At 43.1% G+C, this 22,028-nt stretch overlaps 1 protein-coding gene across 2 annotated transcripts in view; it reads right to left on the reverse strand.

The window, feature by feature from the left end:
• Sh3rf3 (SH3 domain containing ring finger 3) overlaps positions 1 to 22,028 on the reverse strand; it is a 312,507-nt gene that overhangs the window by 223,344 nt on the left and 67,135 nt on the right. The gene's annotated exons all lie outside the window — the stretch shown is intronic.

A 22,028-nucleotide genomic window follows, 5' to 3' on the forward strand; every position in this document is an offset into this window, starting at 1 on the left:
TACATCCCCTTTTCTTTCTGACCTTCTTTCTCAACTACCAAGTGTTAGGGGATTGGAAGGAATAAGGGTTGGAAGGAAGGTAGAGGTATAATGACCCAATAAAATAGATTTTAAAAATATGCTTGCATTAGGCATGGTTACTTTTTACACTAAGCCTTGTATTAGTCAGCTGCACGTTACTATGAGAAGATACCTGAGACAGTTAGTTGGAAAAGCAAAAGGCATGTTTTGGCTCGGATTCTGGAGGCTCAAGTCTTGGTCTAGGTAACCTCATTCTTTGATTTGGGACCAGGACAAAGGCAGCAGCGTATCGAGGCAGGAGTGTCACAGTCAGAAATCAGAGCACGCACCCCTCCCAAAGCCATACTCTCGAAAAATCTAAGGACCTCCCATTAGGCTCCTAAAGGTCCACTTTTTTGAGGTAGAGAGGTTAAGTGGAAAAAGCCAACCCTAAGAACCACCCAAACAGTGAGCTCCTAGTGCAGTGAAAGACCCTGTTTCAAGACAATAAGACAGTGAAGGATGGGAAAACAGATCTAACCACCTACTACAGAGGTAGGCATGGGTACACATGTGCATGCATGCACGCACATGCAGTATAAGTTTTATTATTTTTAAAGAGTTTCACGCCTTTGAGTTCAATTTAAACTCTTTTCCTACCTAAACAGCAATGAGTACAGTTTTTACCCAGAGCCTCAAATTTCCTGAAAGTGCTACTTCTGTACTAAGGCATCATTGTCCTTAGCAGCTAATTATTACATAACAATAGATGCAGATGTTAAACTTGGTACCTTTTAGTATTTTGCCTCCTTCGGAGTACATTTGTTTTCTTCACTTGGTTTTCACTATAAGGTTTTCTAACCTTGTTCTAGGAAACATTCCGTTATTACACTTCATTTAAGCATTTCTTCCTTTCCTTCTATATCTGACATCTTTAATAAGAGGCAAGTAGGCCGGGCATGGTGGCTGAGCACTCAGGGAGGCAGAGGCAGACAAATCACTGTGAGTTCGAGGTCAGCCTGTCTACAACGTGAGTCCAGGACAGCCAGGGCTAACCTTTTAAGTCAAGTCCACCATTATCTCATTGTTAACAATGAGAACAGATACTTAAACCTGGTACCTAATCTGAATATATCAAAGCATTTTAAAATAATGACAATCTCACAAATAAATAAAGTCACATATGGTTCAGTTCATGGGCTGAAGCTCAGAACTGATCTCGGGGCTGCCGGGAGACTTCCATCTTGCGACATGTGTCTGAGTGTCCCTCCCCTTTGTTCTACCCAACCAACGCTAAGCCAGATGCTTCTCTGGGCTTCTAGTGTTTAAGAAAAATCCATATAATTCTATTCAGGCACCTTTCCTAGAATACTAATTACTGAATTACAGCCAAACCTTTGGGAACACTGTGGAAAGCAAAGAAAGCCACTAAGGAAGAAAAAGTACAAGGACCCAAGCTAAAAGTATTATAACAACTATCATTTTTGCCATAAAAAAAAAAATCAATGCTTGTCACACTAAGATAACTTTTCCTCCATATTCCTCTTGATTTCAATGTTGTAGGGAGGCACTTGTGCTGGAGGAATGATATACTCTTCTGTGAGTCTCCAGAGATCTAGGGAAAGGATACAACAGAAACCCACCTCCTTGGCTGACGTCACCTGGACTACTTGTCCCCTGGCTGAGTCTCAAACCCCTATGAGCTTTGGCTTGCTCACAGTGACTCTGTTAGTCAGCTTTTCACTGCTGTCACACAATACCTGAAACAACAAGCTTAAAAAAAAAAAGAAAATATTTATTTTAGCTCCTGGGTTTTAAGGGTGCAGTACATGGTTGGTTTGGTCATTTCTGGACTGCTGTGAAGTCATGACTGCAGATGTACACAGTGGAGGCAGCTGCTGGACTCATGGCTGCCAAGAAGCAACCAGAGAGAAGGAGGCTGAGTTTCCAGTGTCCTCTCAAAGGCATGCCTCTGGGGTTTTAACTATTTTCACTAGGCCCTGCTCTCTAAAGGGCCCACAGAAACATCAGGTAACATCAAAGGCTAAAGATTAAGTGCTTATTGTTCCCTGTGCTCTTACCAGCCTAAACACCAGGTTCTGTGTCTCTGGATGAGACCTGTATCATATATCCATGAAATTTTACACACCTCTCTCCATGTGGGAAAAAATGAAACATGAAAGTGGTTTCACAGAAGTGGTTTTATATATGTACAGTGTTGTGGTTCCAGGTAAGATGTCACATCTGGACAGGGTTGGTACAGCCGAAAAGAAAGCAAACAAGCTGTTGTATGTGGGACCTCCTCACCCACTGAAGATCTTTGCTTCATGGCTGCAATATCCTCTCAGAGGCTAGAGTCTGCAAAGTCCAGCATCAGTGCTTTCTGACCTCAGCTTGAGGCCTATGCCAAATGCCACACTGCCTGGAATGGTTACATCTCAGTAGTACTTACTGCCAAAATGGAAGTGTAACGCAGAGCCAGAGTATGAACCATCCTTCTGCTCACACCACACAGGGCCCTGTACACCTGCATTCCATCTAAACAGGAAAACACAACAGGCCAAATAAGTCCCCTAGGAACACTGATGCCATAAGATGACAAATATAATAGCCATTTATGTGGAGGGAGTCACAGGAAGGTGGGTCTACTCCTGTGTCAATCTGCACAGACCATTGATCCTGCTGGAGAGAGCTGTTCCTTGGTTTCCTTAACCTCTGATACAATGATATCATAGTGCATTCTCTATAGCTGCAACACATTATGTGAAGCTAGATACTTTTATAAAGTAGCCGAATGTATTCGATTCATGGTTCTGGTGGTGGGAATCCAGGGCCCACTGACTTCATCCTAACATGAGGAATAAAGGGAACTTGGAATGTGCAAGAAGGACAGTGTGTTACATACTAAGACAGGAATCAATAAATCAGGGAGAGGCCTTGGCTAATATTTTTCATAACCACTTGCTCTCCTGTGAATTTGTCGTCCATTTAATGGAAATGGACCACCCCAAATGACACTACAGTTACATTAATGATGTTGGAGCCATATGACTTAACTCCTCTACACTAGGCTCTACCCATTAAATGGTTTACCTCTCCTCAACACCACCTTACTAGGAACCAAGCTGCCAACACACAGACTTGCACTCCACAGCAGATGACACCAGGGGCTGAGACTTTGAGGAAGTAATGTCATGAGTATCCTCCTAAAGCCTTTCACAGACAGCTGCCTGGGTGCTGAAAGATGGCACGGTCTATGAACCCAGCTTCCTCCATCACAATTTCTACAGCCGAGAGAGATGTCTGTGGCCTATGAGCCCTTCAGTTAAAGAGCTATAACATCATAGCAGCCCGACTGGACCAGGACAGCCCACTTTAATCTCATAAGCAGCTCTAAAGTAGGCCTCACTTCATTCTCTAAATGGACAAACAAGCTGAAAGTTGAATAGCCTGCCTGATGAAGCAAAGGCCAAGCATCCATGTTCTTTCCGCATTGCTAGTCTGTGTTTTGTCAATGAGCCTATTTAGCAACTTGCAGGGCAGCAGCATATTTTCTGTCCTCACGTGCACCTTGTAATAAGTAGTGTCCAATAAATAATATCCCTGTTTGGTAAAAAAGAGTCTGATTCCAAGCCTAAGAAAACCTAACCATAAGAAATTTATAAATCTATACAAGATGAGATCAGCAAGTCTGAAGGCCAACAATTATAGCACTTATTTCCAACGAGTTCTCTAAATTGGTTAGTGCAGTCAGCACAGCCACATTTCAGAAAAAAATCTTAATGGATCTGCTTGCCATCTAAGACACGAGAAACACCCATATTTTATAGATTTAAGTTTGTCGCCCGGAACCCAAGTTACTACAGAACCAAGTCAGTCCAACAAAATTAGTTTAAGGAAAATAAAAAATAATTTTCTTGTGATTCCTAGTTAACATTTAGAAAGTTATCAATTCACGTGGAAGAACTATTATGTGTGTGATTCTGCCAGAGCATGAGGAGCTCAGCACCTAGACTAAATACAAGAAACAAAAGTTAGGTCCTAGTGCCAAGAAAGGGGCTGACGACAGCCTGGAATTCTTGGAACATCACAACTCCAGCAGCATAACCTTGAACTGAATTGGCAGCTTTGTTCTACTCTTTGTGTCTGAAAGCCACAGAGAGGCACAGAGCTGATACTAAGAGACAGGTCTTTTTTTGCTGTTCTATTGCTGTGAAGAGACACCATGAGCAAGGCAACTTAGAAAGCATTTAATAGGGAAGTTCACAGTTCCAGAAGGTGGTATTATCCATGACTATTATGGATGAGAGCACGGCAGTAGGCAGGTATACACAGCACTGGAGCAGTAGCTGAAAACATGCATCTAATGAACAAGCATGAGGCAGAGAGAGCAAGAGTACCTGGGAATGGCATGGGCTTCTGAAATCTCAAAGCCTACCCTCAGTGACTTATCTGCTCCAACAAGGGCACAGCTCCTAGCCCTTTCCCAACACTTCTATCATCTTCTGACCAAATATTCAAATATAAGATTGAGCCATTCATATTCAAACCAGTACAGGGCCTTTACGTCCAAAAGAAACATGGAGACCACACCACAAAATCAACTGTGTCAGGTAGGGCGAGTTTCTGGCCAATTGAGAGCCCCCCCCCCTTTCATTGTGAGTTAGATGGACAAGCCTAGCCATGGTCTTCCCAAGAAGGTTGCTTCCCCAGATTCAGGATGGTATAGGAAATGTCTCAGTTTCAGCATGCATAAGCGTGTAATTGTGGGCCTGCTACTGGGAACAGGGAGATGAGAAGGAGCTGCCCTGGGCCACAGGACATCCTATACTCATGAGACCATCCTGCTTTCATGTCTGTGTCTAACAGCAATTTTTGATATGACACTTCCTTCCCTGCTGGCATGCTCTAGCTTTCCTCTCCTTAACACCTGACAATCAATATGGCAACTATTGGGCCAAACAGTTCTCATATCTCAAAGCATAGCTCCACACAGCTTAGTGCCCCCATTTAATTTTCAAGTTTGGCATTTGTTTGAAGGGGTGGGCAGGATCACGTCAGGAAGACAGAACTGTTGGTTCTCCTGATATCTCTGCCTAAAATCTTAATATAGAGTATTTATTTTGATACTACTAACAGAGACACATGTATTGCCACATGCTACTAAATAAAAAAACTTGTATTTTCCTGGAAAGCTTTGTATAATGCTTTATTGTGATTGATGTGTTCTTCTTGAATGGTTTAAGATCCCTTTATATTTTATCTCCAGCTCTGATTAGAATCTATTGTCTTTCAGGCCATAAACAATACCCTACAACAACTTAAGGTAAATAGGAAAACAGCTGTAAAGTCTTCAGTTCAAGAACGCAATTGCCCCCATCAGAATGCCCGGTACTGACAGAAAAGAAGATGCCTTCCTTACAGTTATCCACTGTGGCACTAAGTGATGTCAGTGGAAGCAGGAGCTTTTCCTTAGTCAGATGTTAAGCAGTGAGTTAACCTACTCACTCATCTATTCAGTCATATATTCAATTGTTCATTCATTTGTTTAATTATTTACTCACTCACTCACTCACTCAGCCCTACAATTTGAAATGCAGCTTCTAAGAAGTACTTTGTTAAGAATGTAATGGTGTCCTTTTTATTATTTTTATTAGTTCTTTAAGAATTTTGTACAATTAATTTGATCACATTCACCTCCTTTATCCCATTCCTACCCAGATCCACCCTGTTTCCTTATCCACCCAGTGGTTTATGCTGCCCGCATATTCTTTATCCTTCCATGGGATTATGACCAACCTACCTGGAGTCACATGAATATTGACTCTTCTCCCTGCTGCTCTCAATTGCCTATAGCTCCTTAGTTAAGGATAGGGATTCACATCCACTCCCTTCTTCATGCTCATATTTTGTCTCTTCTGAGTTTGCCCAGATTTTGTGTATATTGCCATAACCACTAAGGTCTTATGCACAGCTGCCCTGCCATGTTTAGAAAAGTTTTACTTGTAACTATCTACCCCCTTTGGCTCTCACAGTCTTTCCACCCCCTCTTTTACAATAAACCCTGAGCTTTGGGATGAAAATGGTATGATACAGATGCCCTACTTAGAACTGAGCACATCAGTCTCTTATCTTTTCTTTTTTAACCAACTGTGGGTCTCTCTGCCAAGCTCAATCCACTTAAAAAGAATCTTCTCCAATAACGGCTGAGAGATGCACTGAACTATAGGTATGATATAGGTAAGTCATTGGTTTAATTGTATACCCATCTAGCACATTAATAGTAAAAGTTCTCCACTTGGGCCTATGACATGTCTAAGCACAAGTTCTTGTCATCAATATTGTGTTAATATGGCTTTCAACTTGTGGAACAGTCCTTAAATTCAAACAGAAGGTGGTTGGTTACTCTCATGACATTTGTGCCACTATTGTACCTGTGGCCAAGTCTTATGAGGTCAGTGGTAGTTGTAGCTTACAGGATTCACACTGGTTAAGAGTAGAATGGAGTCCTAAACCAATTATGTGTACAACAAGTATAGAGAACAAGACATGGTGCTCTTTCTGACTACATCAATTCAAACTAGATGCAGTGTCTCAGCTTATACAGCCACTGATGTCTAATGAACACCTCAACTCTCACACACAATAAAACACCTGAAAAAGAAATCTACAAAATCAGGATTTATCTTGGCTTATAGTACCAGGGGATACGCTCTAATTTGGTAGGGCCTATATGGCAGCAGGAGCATGAAGCAGCTGGTCACATTGTTGAAACAGTTAGCAAGCAAAGAGTAACAGATGCTGGTGCTCAGCTCTTGTTTCCCAGAGAGGGCTGTTGCCCATATACAGTAGGCTTTCCACATCAATTAATCTAAGTAACTCCTCACAGACTTGGCCTCAGGCTTGTCCTCTTCTGTGATTCTTCATCGTGTCACTCTGACAATCAACATTACCCATAATTCTATACCTTGACAATATGGCACCCAAACACATCATTTTTAGGGTGGGTATTGCCTTCCACCTTTTGTCCCTATAACCTAACGGCCTTCTCATAAAGCAAAATGTAGTCAGTCCAGCTACGAAGTCTCCACAGCCTTTATCAGTTCTGATAATGCTTTAAAGTATAGGACTTCTTATTCTCGGGCAATCTCTTAATCACGAGTCTTTGTATAATCATAAAACATGTTAAAATGAAAGTGTAAATATTTTAATTCTAGGAAAGAAAAATGGGGTAGGGGAGGGTAGAAAGGAAATACTGGACCAAAGCAAGACCAAAACTCAACAGCAGACATCAAGTCCTGCAACTACATGTCCAACATATGTGATTCATGATGGAGTCATCGAAGTTACAATGGGCTTCATTAGCCCAGTCTCCTCCAGTCCTGCCACCTCAAGTACACATAGCTCCAGTGGTAGTGGTGGGGTCATCTTTATTCAGTATCAACAGCTTTCTTCAACAGGCATCCCATGGTTCTAGCCATCTCCAATATCCTGGTGTCTAAATGCAACTTGGGTCTCATCTTCACAGCCTGAAAAAGTGGCCTCTGAGGGTCTCCTTGCAGGTTCTTTGACCTTGATGGCTGAATGTGAAAAAGCACTTTCTTAGGCAGTTGGTTTCTAGCTGGGAATTTTTTTTTCAGCATTCTCAGTTCAGGCTTCTCCTTTTAAATAATTTGCAGATTAGAGCACTCAGTGGGTGGGACATTGCCTTCACAGCACCTCTCCTATCTTCTATTATTCCCCCCACCAACCCCCATACCACCTTTGTTCTTTTTCTCTTTGATTTTGAAACCCTCACCCCTGGCCCATTACTAGCTTCTTGCCTTCTGTGAGAAGGCAATCTAAGCATGAATATCTAAAGAGTTAAACCTAGCATCCACATATAAGTAACAACAGTCAGCACTTGCTTTTCTGGGTCTGGGCTGCCTCACTCAGAATGATTATTTCCAGCCCCATCTAGTTCTCTGTTAATTTCATGACTTCATTTCTTTTTTCAACTAAATAACATTCTGTTGTGTACATGAATCACACTTCATTATTCATACATCCACTGACAGACATCTAGGTTGCTTCTGCTTCTTTGCTATTATCTAAATTTTACATGTACTGGTGTCAGATCCACTAGAACTAAAGTTACAGACAGCTGAGATCTGCCATGTGGGTGCTGGGAATTGAGCCTGAGTCCTCTGGAAGAGCAGCCAGTGCTCTTACCCGCTGTGTCATCTCTCCAGCCTCTACTATTGTTAAAAGCACAGCAACAGACACGGATGTCTGTGGGACCGCTGTGGTAGGACAATAGGACATAGAGTCTTCCTTTGGTCCAATATTCCCTTTGTTTTTCAAAATCTAATTTTCTGTGTATGTTCTACCAGCTCACTATGGGAAATGAGACTAGAAGAGGTTGGGGCATGATCCAGTGGATAAAAACACTTGATATGTTAAGATGAAAACCTTAGTTTGAATCCCAGCACCCAGAGGCATAGCTATAACCCTGTAATCCTAGCTTACTGGCCACACATTCGAGCTGAAATGGAGAGTTTTCGATTCAGTGAAGTGCCTTGTCTTTAGAGAGCAGTAAAGGAGGACACCTTAAAGCAGGGATGGGTTTCTCTGAAGGTAGACATCTAGGAGATAAGGGGTAAGGAAGGTGAGACATAAAAGCTATGGGATCAAGATAACCACCACCCCCCCCCCCTCCCAGGACTTATGGGAGCAGAGACAGAAGAAAGTAAGAGAAAACAGGAAAACTCCCAGAAGTGGGAAGGGGAAGAAAAGAAAATGAAGTCACTGAAGCAAACAGCTCCTTAATATTGTGTGGAATAATCAGTCAGGCCAGTGGTTTGGGAGGCTAGAGATGTCAAGAAACCTTGAAATAGCAAAATAATAACAATAGTAACAACAACAACAACAATTTGCCAACAAGTGAAAGTCCTGCAAGTCTATGTCTGGGGACTCTCATCCTCTTAGAAGTGGAAGAGATTCTGATCCAACCAAGGCTTTTCAGAAGAGAAAACAGACCTAATGACCCACGTTTCCTTAAAAATGACAGAACTAAACTTAAATTTCCAATGTAGCTCACTCCAGCATGCATTGTGACATCAATTAAGAACAAAGTCTGAGCCAGGGCTCGATGGCCTCTGCACACTAATGAGCCATTCCAGAGCAGCCTAGTAACTGCTTTGCAAACCCTCCTGTACCTGGAGAGTAGCTGTGAAATGTGCAAGACACTTTTGTCCTGATCCAAGCAAAGGAGTGACTCCTCACAGTCAGCATTCACTTCCCCAAGCCTCAGGGGAAGTGTATCTGCAACTCTGGAAGAAACCCCGATAAAACTGCTTCAACAGTATGCATGCCTCTAGTGATAAAAGCAGGTAGCTGTGGAAATCCCGAAGCCATGGAACACACATGGAGCTGCTGCTGCTCCACATGTGCACTTGTTTAATATACAGCATTTGGCAGTTCCCTTTCCCTAAAGCCCATTTTTCAACCAAGAACACTCTTAAAATCACTGCCCCCCCATGCCTCTGCTTCTTCTTAAGCTCCTGAAGGATCAAACATGCCTTTGCACTACCAAGCAATGCTGCCTATATCTCCCTTTTCCCCATCAAAATTAAAAGCCAATAAAGGTTTGATTTCAAAGCCTCTCAGAATAAGATACCTCACTTCATCTGAAAACTGTTTACTTGATGGGAGAAGAAAAAGACACACCATTTAACTCCCCAAATAAACCCTTATTCTGTTCTTTATGTGTGAGAAGAAACAAGTGATGACTTTGGAGACAACCCATTGAACATTTAAGAATGAAACATCCCTTGGGCTAAGGGGCATATAAAAACTTCCCTGGCAGCGGCTCCTAAACACACAGTGTAAGTACAGAAGCAGAGCTGTCATCTCTTAGCATCTGCTGTCTTCTCCCAGCTCTTGCCCAGCACCAAGCCATGCCTGGCACACAGAAAGAAGGGGTTCTATGAGCCAGCTTCACTGTGCCCTCAGAACTGTGAACTCTAGCACTTGACAAAACTGCGACCTCCTATGTGCACAGCACACTGATATCCAGCTTCTGTCTATATATCCCAGTGAATGTATTCTAACTGTATCGTCATTGTTCTGTATACTGCAGCTCTTCTCTCCACAGCAGAAGTATCTGGCAGCAGAAAAGCCAGGTGAGGGGGCTTCTGTTATGCACAGGTTCTTCACCTGTTGCCTCCTGTTCACAGCATGCACTGGACAGAGCACCATACCTGCCCCTACACAGGATGAAAGCAACTGCCCACAGCACTGAGCCACCGGCATCTCCTGTGCTTCAGCCTTTGATGGAAGCTTCGCTTCTGCAGCATACAGGCAACACTGAGAGCCAGTGACTGACTGCCTGACAGAAAGAAAAACCTAATCACCAAGGGTCAATACTTCCTAGGTTTAAGAAATCCCAAAGTGACGACATCACTGATCCTAAAGCAGCCCCTGTGGCAAATGTCCTCCTGTGTCTGCTGGAATGAAGATGCTCCAGACTGTACTGAAGTGGTTCTCAGGAAGCCGTGCGTTCTACACTGCACAGAGTGAAGACAGACCTCTCTCTGTGTCACTGGGATCCTCATCTTGGACACACCGATCTGCATGGGAACCCATCCAGAGCTTAGCTGGGGGCTCTGGGAGAGTTTTGAATGGCCATCTCATGGAAGGACACACTCTCTCCTAGGACATTCCAGTCCTAGCAGTGATCCCCACATGGCACCTTCTCTTCTGCATGCTTTCCTGCAAGTACTGATATACGAGCGAGGGCTGCCCCATAAAGGAGATGTGAAAATTGTACGCACTACGAATGGAAGAGGAGCTCATAATAATCACAACGGTTACAGCAACTCTCAGACTAACACTCTTCATAAGAAGAAGGTGGTCTTGATAGGGCATTATGAATGATATCAAAGACTTCAAGATTAAACTTTATTTCCACAATTTTCAGAGCATGGATAGCAATAACTATGTGGACTATTTTAAGGAGAAATTTAAACATGAAGAGCCCATCTGAAAGCACCTTTGGTTATTTGTCTCCCAGGCTCTGCTCTGCACATAGGTTTGTAAGGCTAACACAGAGCAGTGCCAGCGCACAATCCATGGTACCCTGCTCCTCTTTAAAGAGCTAATGCTTTTCTATCGACTCGGGCTTCATGAAAGTCATTTCAAATCGCATGCAGAACACTGAGCTGGCTGTATAGGCAATCGCTGCATCACATTGCACTGCAATGGTTAATTTAGCAATTGTCAGATGATTATTTGGATTCATTCGCTTATTTTTTTAATCTGATTTATAAATCTAAAATGAAAACTTCATATGAAAGTCTTCAGTGTTGTATTTACTTGGTGAAGATTTTCTTGTAGATCCAACTAGCAATTGGAATTCATCTAGAAAAGGCTTCTTCCTATTTTCTGGCTACTCTCTGGCTCTGTCACTAACCTAAAAGCTTAGGACATAACAGGATTTCAAAATGAACTACCTAACTTTGGTTCTGATCTGGGATGAAAAGTCCCCTTACCTTCACAGACTGCTTCCTCAATGAATCTGACCCAGGCTACATGTTGGCTACAGTACTGTCCAGCGGTGGGGAGGTGCCCAATAGGCTAAAGGAGCAAGAATGAATTAGGGGCAGGGCTTGCAGAACCACTTTATGACACTTTATGACCATGACCTTGAAGCATTCTCATGTCTCCCCAACTGGATGCTTTGTTGTTGTTTTTGTTTTTGTTTTTGTTTTCAGTTTTTCAAGACAGGGTTTCTCTGTATAGCCCTGTCAATCTGGATGCTGCTTTAAGTGACTGTTTAATGGATTTAAGTCTATTTACAAGGAAAACGGAGTCTTCAAACACTGTCAAAAATCAACAAAGTACAGCACAAAACATAACAAAAATGTCATTTTTTTTTTTCCTAAAATGCCCTGGTCCAAGAAGTCTACCTGCTTCCCAGAAAACCCAACTCACAACCACTTGCACAGGAGTTCTCTGCAGAGCAAGGCAGCAGAGACAGCAGTAGGGTGGCACCCACTGTGGAGGACAAGGTTCCTGCCCCAAGAGCTCAGTGGGAAGGCTAGTCTGCTCCAGAAGAAGCAGAGGCTGCATAGGCATCCATGTCCTCCCTCCCACCTCCCCCCCCCCCCGCATCTCCCCTGAAGAAACCTCCTCCTGCACTGCAGCTCAGAGAACTCCATCAGTAATAAATACTGAGTACAAAATAACATAGTAATTAGGGGCTGGTTTTCACTTTCTAGAGTTTACTTTCTTTTGGGCAAAGTGCTGAGTGACTCAAAAAGTATGCCCTTGAAGCAATCAGTTTATCTCACAGCAGCTTACAGCCAAACAGGCTAATCCTATTACAGCAGGTCAGAGTGAAGCTCATCCAGTGCTCCCTACAGTGGGCAGTGGACACAGAAGCCTCTTCTATACGATTTAGATTTCAGGAAAAATGAGGTTTGATGAACCCTTGCAGCCTGTTTGTCCAGCAAACACAGGAAGGGCATTCAACTACAAGGCAAGCATGAAGACTGTAAGGGCTGAAGGGGAGGCACACAGACAGTGGTCTGGAGAACACTGTCCCTAGAACTCACACTTTCCACCAGGACGTCCAGGCTGTGTGTAACACTTTTCAACTAGAGGCACACTCCACTGCTCTGTCCCTCAAATGGCACTGCAGAACAGTAAGATCAAACAGCCCAGGCCCACAACTCCCATCTCCAGCTGTAAGCCTGCCTACCAATCGTTCTAACACACCTTGATAGTGTTAATGCCACCTGACTGCAAGTCTCCATCAAATTGTACAGGATTATACACTAAAAGTGTGTGGATTTCATGGTGTGTGTTATTCAAGGATTTCCAAATGTAAAGCAACACTTGGAAGTATCTGAGTGACCCCTGACATGTAATCAGGGTCAAGGAGAGACAGCCCTTGAAGTTCTGGTTTGCCTTTCTTGAAACTTCAGATCACCTCACCTTTGTTCAGCCAAGTGATCCCCTTCCTCTAGGGCACACTATTAGTCACCCCATCCCAAAAAGCAGGAAGAAGCACAAGTGAGCAGAGACTCAAAGACGTCTTTACACACAATGACAAAGGCTCTCATTTACTGGACATCACAAGATGTGGGTCTGTTTACAAACACCCTGAGGATAAGACATAACTTTTTTTTTATTTATAGGCAAACAAACTAAAGCTCAGAGAGATTTAGCAACTCAACCAGGTTAACACGTTAACATATGTTGTAGCAAATGATAAAGTACTAACTTCAGTACTTTAAATAATCCATATTTTCAGTTACTATACTGGCTATTTACCAACTCCAAAAAATTAAGCCACTAGGATATTTTTAATTAGTAGAGATAATAATGTGTGTTATAAATATTTGAATTCATATACATTGCTGAAGAGTATGTAAAACTATGCAGCTGCTTTGGAAACAGTCCAGCAGTCTATCAAATGGTCACACAGGTGCCACACATGAACCTACACATAAACACTAGGGAAATGTAAACAGTCCACACAGAAGCCTACACATGAATGCTTCAGCCACAGATGCGAAAATGTGAAGGCAATCCAAGCATGCAACATCCAAAGAATGGATAAATAGCAGGTGGCCCATTCATACAACACGATATGAATCAGAAAGAAAAGGAATGTGTGATCTAAAACCTACAGGACAAAGACACAACTATGAACACACTAGACACTATCAGACCAAGTATTTTAAGGGAAAAAAAATTATATGGTGGGAAAACTATGTCTCAGTAAAGCTGTTTTCTTTTTAAACAGCTAACATCTAACCCAGTTAAAGTAAGATCTACATAAAAAAATGAATAGGAGAGAAAGAAGGAATAGATGCTCCAAGACAAGATACAATTGCCAAATACTCCGCAATGCCTTTAACAAGCTTTCATTTGGAACAGACTAAATGCACTTAGACTAATGTTAAAATTAGTACGTATTCCTCAGCCACATGTCAGCAGAGGGAAGGGGCCCACTTAACTAGGAGGTGGTGGGAAAAGGCTGATCACAGTAGACAGCAGAAAGGTGGGATATAAGAAATCTGAGCACACAGGAACTTCCACTTTTCAAAGACATTGGGGCATGTGGGGTGATATGCAAGCACTATACGTGCATGTGGGTGAGACTTTGTCAGGGCAAGAAAATAGAAGTAACCTGGATACACCAGGCATATAACCAGGGCTGCTAGCACTAACATGATAACTGTATTAACCTTCTCTTGGGGAATAATTTTTTTAATGTAACACATTTGTCAAAATGTCATCACGTTTTAGCTTTCCTCTCCCACATCCTCCCACTGGTTTCTCTCATCTCTAAAAGACAGAGCAGTAATTAGAGCAGGAAACTGCCTGACCCCAGCTCCTGTTGGGATGTAGGTCACACCCATCTCCGGCAGGCCACTCACTGCCCCCTCCAGACAAGGACAGCAAGACATAATTGCATCCCAGAATCCAACTCTACTGCCTCTCTGGAACCAACAGGACTAATTGCGTATAACCAAGTGCTCTTTTGTCCGTATTCATTCGGCACAACTCTCACAAATAAGCAGGACCTTTCTCCATTCCTGCCTAAATTGTCCCCAGGCTAAGATGGAAGAAGCCTCCAAACGGAGCTCTATGGCCCAGGAAACATCTGGGATTTTAAAATGAAGTGGAATACTTTTTGATCTTCACTAAAAATAAGTATATTATATTGGTAGGAAGCATGTAATCTACATAATCAACTTAAAATTGAAGAACATTTTGACACATGATGCAATGAACACTCAGGTTCACTATGTTAAATTAAAGACATTATGTTAAGTGAAATAGTCCTACCACAAAGGAATGTTTTATATTGTGGTATAAATATTAACATGACATCCTGTGGATAAGCAAGAAAGAAAAGATTATAGGTGGATGGTGATGTGTCTGTGTGTCAAGCTGACAAAGGGTAAACTGCTGGCTAGTTTTTCTGTCAACTTGACAAAAGTTAAGGTCAGCTGAGAGGAGGAAACCTCAACTGAGAAAATGCCTCCATAAGATTCGCCTTTAGCCAAGCCTGTGGGGGCATTTTCTTGATTGATGATTGATGATTGATGATTGATGTGAGAGGGTCCAATGTGGGCAGTGTCACTCCTGGGCAGATGGCCCCAAGTTTTATAAAGCAGGCTAAGCAAGCCACAGAGAGAAAACCAGTAAACAGAGCCCCTCCAGGGCTTCTGTTCAAGTTCCTGACTCCAGCTTCCTTCCCTGCTTATGTTCCTGCCCTCATTTTCTTCAATGATGGACTGACACCAACATGTAAGTGAATAAACTCTTTCCTCCCAGGCTGCTTTCATCACGGTGTTTTATCACAAGAACAAAAACCCTAACAAGAACACCACCGTATCCTTCGAGAAGAAAAAAAGGGTTGAAGATAAGCAGATAATCAGTAGTGTGTATGATGATTTTCTAAGTTTAAAAAAAAAATCCCTAAAAGATAGGCTTTGGGCCACTCCGAGGCTGCTGAACATCTCTGCATGCCTGGAAGGACTACACCTAGCTCCACTGGAAAGATGTTTCTGAATTCCAGCATCTTAGCAAATGACCAAATGTGGTAAGAGGCCTGTAGGAACCTCCAAGTTTTAGGGAGGTTGGAGAGAAATTATGATGCCTGACATAAGGGTAATCTTGGGAAATTGAGCCCTTGGCCTGTGTCATCTTCAGAGAACTGGAGAACAGCTGGCTTCGAGTGAGGAAAAACTCCACACATCTGATGAAAGCTGTTCTGAGGAGAACAAGCTCATTTCCCTAAACACCTTCCAAGTAACAAAGATGTCTGTAGCACAGTTTATCATACCTGCTCGCCAATGATACAAAACGCTTGGGGAAAAGGCTTGCAAAAGTGTTAACACCTGCCACCATGAACATTCCTGTGACTAAGATGGCTGCTGACTAAACTTCTGGCAGAACTATAAGCCAATGGCACACTTTTTGCCAAACATTGGAAAAATACTTCATCTGCAGACTAAATATGCAGTCATTAAACCCCTTATTGTAGTGCAAAAGGTTGCAATGCAAACCAGCTCCCTTGCCTCTACTTAACCTGTCTAGTCCCATGCGTCCCTTTGTCCCTTTGCTCTTAACTCCTCCACCTCTCTTTCTAATTGCAATTGATGAAGAATGAGTTCTTCTTTCTTTTTAATAAATCATCTCAAATTTGTTTTAGCAAAACAAAGGAGAATAAAATAAAAAGAAGATATCATTAGAGTCCTAGCATAGAGCATAGAGCTATTTCCACTTTCACCTTGAGAACAAGATGTCTAAGCAGCAGCAACCTGAATTGTACAGTTTGAGGTTGCTTTTTGGCCACAAGGGGAAGTGATGCATTCAGACCAGAAGATGAAAACTGTTTTTGTGGTCAGAAGGCATTGGTGTGCACACCTTTCATCTAATCTAGTGTTCTTGCTCAATAATCTACCACATAGGAATTGAGGTTCATTTTTTTCAACCCTAACATTTTCACTCTAAGACTGTTTCTGGTTTACACACCCCAACCACCCCTGCTGCCACCAAGACCATATTTCAAATCAAGAAAAAAAAAGTGGTAAGTTGATGAAACAAGAAAGGGGAAGAGTTTCAAGGAAGTTCCAGGTAATGTCCCTTTTGGGTCATGTTATAGGAGTGACCCAGCTGAGATTCTCCTCTATTACATGCCACCAGAAACTGAGAGGCCTAAACAAGGTATTCTAGAGGATGGAAGAAAACAGTTTCCTGCATCTGTTTCCCAAATCTGTGTATGACACTGTTAGACCCATACTCACCCTTAGTGCAGCCCCTGACTCACCTTCTCTACCCTCTTGTCCATCAAAGCAAACTCAGGAAGCTAGCACAGGGGTGAGATGGAAGCCCTGGAGGAATATCTCTACATATGCTCCTACCTGGGGGACCCAAAGGTTCCCCAGCTGCTCATATGCAAACCCCAACAGAGATCTCTGTGCATGCAGGGGTTGGCCTGGGTGGAAGTTTAGACCCTCATAGAGGCCACTTGACAGCACCCAGGGTCTTGAGTTTGCCCTGTTCTTGCTGTGTTGGGTTTTGACAAATCCTATCCTGGTCTCCCTTTCCACATTTCCTTTTCAACTAGATTTACCCTCCTCAAGGAAAGCTGAAAATTAGATAAATCATTGGTGAATGACCCAAAGAAGAGAGCTGATACTTTGGTGTGATTGGGACAGAGAACAGCCTTTCTGAACCAGACTGGTGAGCAGGTCTTAACAGTCAAAGGAAGTGACCCCAAGGCCAAGGCTGAGAACCCCATCCTAGCCTGTTCCATCTTTACCTGCCCTCTGCTCTTAGAAGTTGTCGCATTTTAAATAAGAATGGACCCCATGGGCTCAAAGATTTGTTGTTGTTTTTTTAATTTTTATTAATTACATTTTATATGGGCTCAGAGATTTGAATGCTTGGTCATTAGGAAATGGTATTACTTGACAGGGATTAGGAGGAGTGGCCTGGTTGGAGTAAGTGTGGCCTTAGTGGAGGAAGTGTATCACCAAGGATGGGGGAAGGGTTTTGGAGGTTTCAAATGCTCAAGCCTGGTCTAGTATCTCTGTCTCTCTGTCTCTGCCTCTCTCTCTTTCTCTCTGTCTCTCTCTTTTCCTGCTGCCTTTGGATCCAGATGTAGAACTCTCAGCTACCTCTCCAGCACCATGTCTGCCTGTATGCTGCCTACTTCCCACGTGATGATAATGGACTAAACTTCTGAACTGTAAGCCAGCCCCAAGTAAATGTAAATGTGTTCCTTTATGAGAGTCACGGTGTCTCTTCACAGCAATAGAACATTGACTAAATCAGCAGTCACCCATGCAACAGCCAGGACTGTAAGAAATATAGGGCCTTTTCCTATGAATTATATAATGCTAAACTTCATAGGGTGAGGAGGACCAGGCTAGGATAAAGGTATTCTGGCCTGCCAAGAATCCACAGATATGACCAGAGAGCCTGGAGCCAAGGCTACAAGGAAGCAAGGAAAAGCAGTGTCTCTCCTTCACTTAGACAAGAAAGGAAGACAATGAGATGAGGTGTGGAGCTCCACAAAACCTGAGCATTAGTAGCTGGCTATCAGCATGAGGTATAAGGCCTATTCTTCATAACTCAGGCAGGCTCAGTCTTTCTGTCAAAGCCTCACAAAAAGCAGAACTTTTCAGAACCTTCTAGAAGGTTAGAGCACAACAGCAGCCCTTCCCACAGGGTAGTGCAGCAAAAGCTATGAGGAGACAGTATAGAGGTTCAGGTCCACCGGAAGGCAACTAAGTGCAGAGGTCATGCTCGCTCACTTAAGAGTGCCCAAGCCAGAGTCCTCAAATCCCTCACCAGATGTTAAGTTTCCCCTGACCACAGATTCCAATAGCCATCAAGAGGGGACCTAGCCAGTGTGGCTCACACCTGTAACTGTAGCACTTAGGAGTCTATGGAAGGAGAATCCAGAGTTCAAGGCCAGGCTGGGTATGTAATAAGATCCTATCTCAAAACAAACAATACTGTAGACATCTGCTTCGTTATCCACCACATTTCCATTGCCTTCCTAAAGGAGCTCCTCCAGTGTCCCCTAGGTATAGCGGTCACCACAGCGGCTCACTGCTGCCTCATCTCTCTACCTCAGATCAAGTTATGCCAGTCCTCTTGGTGACTAAATTTAACCCCAGATAACAGTACAATTCTCACAGATGCATTTTTAAGAACTCTTACTTCTCCTCAGAATTCTAAATTAATTTTTGCATCCATATTTATCAGAAATACTAGCCTATAGCTTTCTTTTGGCTTCCTTTTCTAGATTTTGGGGGTTTTGTTTATTTGTTTATTGTTTGTTTGTTTGTTTGTCAATTAGCTTAAAGCAACCAAATTAGCACCCTACCCTAAGGCAACAGTACACACTGGAATTAACTGAAACTGTCCCTCCCTCATTAAGCTAGTGTCTCCCTCCTCTAGAGCAAGGCATCCATTTAGTCTTTTTATGGGCAGCCTTACTTCATGGGCTTGGAAAGAATGAAAGCTAAGAAGAGTAAGAAGGTTCTAGGTAAAGCACTAGTAGTGTAGTGCCTGGTACCTGAAGAATCAGCAGAAACTGAGAACACACACACAGCTCTCCCAGGGATGTGATTCTGCCAGCCCTTGGCAAGCTGCACAATCAGCTGCATTAAAAATGCCATGTCGAACATTCCCTTCACATACCAAGAGCTTCCTAAACTTCTGGACACTGGCCCAGCTGCACTAAAGCAGGTGTTCAGTAAACTATATTGGAATCTATAGGTTCGTGTTCAGGGTTCTAAGAAGATATAGCAAGAGAGAGGGAGATTTAGGGAAATGTTTGTGTTTGTGGTCAGGTACTCCCCATCATCCTGCTCTGTGTTCCGTGATAGTCCAAACACTTTCCAACAACCACACATACTGGTTTCCCCTCTCCATCCCAGTTCTGCCCTTCTGTGTTTCTTTTAGATGGAGCCCAGGCTATTTGTTCTTGGTATTTCTAACTCTTTCAGGGGTTACCACTTCTGGTCTTCAAATACCTCCCTACTTAGTATCATTTTATTACATGGTTGTTTACTACTGCCTCATTATTATTAATGCAGTTGTTCGTCAAAAGCCAGGCATAATCAATGCTGTCTGCCAGTGGTGGAACATTGCTTCCCACGTATCCTACCACCATGCACCACAGGCATCGCCTCCTCCTTTTGTGGCCAACCGTCAGCTCTCGCCAGCTGCAGGCCACATGCTGGCTGCAAACATCGTTCAACTGTGCTTAACTCCACGTTTTCCCCATAGCCACCCCTAAATGCATGTGTTAGCAACTGGAGAGGTAGTACTTTACAGAAGACCAGAGCAAACCAAATGGACAATCTGTCTGCAATCACTGCAGGGCTGAGCACAGTGCATGTGTACATACAGCCACACCCTGCGGGAAAGCCTGGAGGTAAAAGGACAGTAGCCATTCTACCCTGTATTAGGTTCTTCTACTCAATTATCAAATAACAGCCCATAGCTTCTTATCTATGTTTGTAAACAGAGTTTTAAACTTAAAAAAAAAAAGTGTTTCATAATGTTTGTGTTTTCAAACATGTACTGCTTGCTAGAGGAGTGTTTGACTGATTTAGAATCACCCCCACCTGAACCAAGCAACCCAACAGACATGAGCCCCATCTGCAGGGCCACTTGCTAAATGCCATTTTGTCTGGGCCCTCTGAGCCCACAGTATCCCATCTGACTGCTTAGGTCACGCTTTTCCCACAGCCCTCCTTATCCCCCAAGAACATGAAGTCCCCACCATGCTAATTCATCAGCTGTACCACAGCAGGTTCAAAGCAGCCTGTGGCCTTGCTGGAGAGGCCCAACACCCAGACACTAACTAGGTAGCTTAGACAAGACCAAAGCTTCCTCGAATTGGGCTTTACAGTTACATTAAAAATCTTGAATATATCTTCTAGCTATGGGGTCAGGAAAATTAAAAGTAAGACTAAAACATCTGTGTGCACCTCTGTGCACCACAGCATTACTACCAATGGCTGAATGGGAACCCACAAATGTCAATCAATGGAAGGATGGACAAAGAAAGGGTAGTATAGCCATTAAGTGGAAAGTGTCTTTTAAGGGGGAAGAAAATATGATACAATCTCTAACATGGATAAACCTGGAGACCTCTGGGCTAAGCAAAGTAAGACAATCACAAAGGACAATTTGCATAGGGCTCCACTGATGTGAAGTATGCAGAACAGACAAGTTCAAAGACGGAAACTCCAGTGGTATTTGTGGAGCTGCTGTCTACTGGGAAGTTGCTTGGGAGAATGGGAAGTTCTAGTAGGTACAGAACGTACATAATGCCATTGAATTGTTCCTTTAAGCTGCTTAAAGTTGTAAATTTATACTATAGGAATTTTCCAACAGAAACTATAATATTAAATCATGAAATATGTGTTCAGCCCACCATACTACCAAAGAAACAGAGGAGTTAAAAGAGCTTCGTACTCACCACCAGCCCATGAGATACCAAGACAGTCAGTACAATGGGAGCCTTCCGATAGGCTAGAACCTTTCCTCAGACAGCAGAGACACTGCCTGGAACATACCACACCATTCGCAGTATCCCAAAGGCCAGGTCTAGGCCAGCTCAATAGCCCAAAACTCAGCCAGTGACCTTATGTTAATAGCCTGGACTTATACTCTGGAAACAAGCAAATGCTAAAATTCAAATATTACCCCTCTCCCAGAAATCCAACATTTAAACATTAAAATATACCACTGAGGCTGATCAAACCTGGCTGTGGTCACCAACGTCACTAGCACAGGACCAGGCATAAGATACCTTCTGACTCTGATAATATCTCATTTTGCATGTAGCCCTGGCATAGTCTATAATGCCAAAGGTCATTATCAAACCAGGTCCAATACACAGCTAGGGTGTGCAGGAGACCTGCAGAACACAGCATTTAGAAATGGTCCCTGCAGAAAGCTTTGGATTTATGTTTCACTCAGGCTGTCAAGGAAACACAGAACACCAGATGAGCATACTAAGAACACTGTTTATGCCCATAAAGATATATCCTCCAATTTAAAGCAGCTGGGGCGGGGGTGAAGAGGGCTTGATTAGAGTCACTGCCATGGAAGACTGCCATAGGTAGACAAGGCCAGCTAGCACTGTGCGCCGTGGGCATGTCCTGCCAAAACTGAATTTCCATAGGCCCCACCATCCTACTGCAAAAGGTGCCTGTGTCTGTAGCTTAATTCCCATGGCCCTTTGGTGTCCAGCCATACCCTCTTTAAGGATCTTTTCCAATAGGTAAAAGAGAAGGATCCTAAGTGTGCCTTTTTTCAAAGATGTATCTCATTCCTGACACATCTGCTCAGCATGTGGATTCCTTGGCTTCATTCCTCTGACAAGCATGTTCAACATCAGTGTATTTCCAGAGCGGTGGGGTAGCAGTTCGGAAAAAACGGAGTACTAGTGATTAACTGCTGCCTCAAGCGTCTCAAAGCTTAATGCACACAGA

This window comes from Meriones unguiculatus, chromosome 16 (assembly GCF_030254825.1).
Source record: "Meriones unguiculatus strain TT.TT164.6M chromosome 16, Bangor_MerUng_6.1, whole genome shotgun sequence".
Taxonomy (NCBI): Eukaryota; Metazoa; Chordata; class Mammalia; order Rodentia; family Muridae; genus Meriones; species Meriones unguiculatus.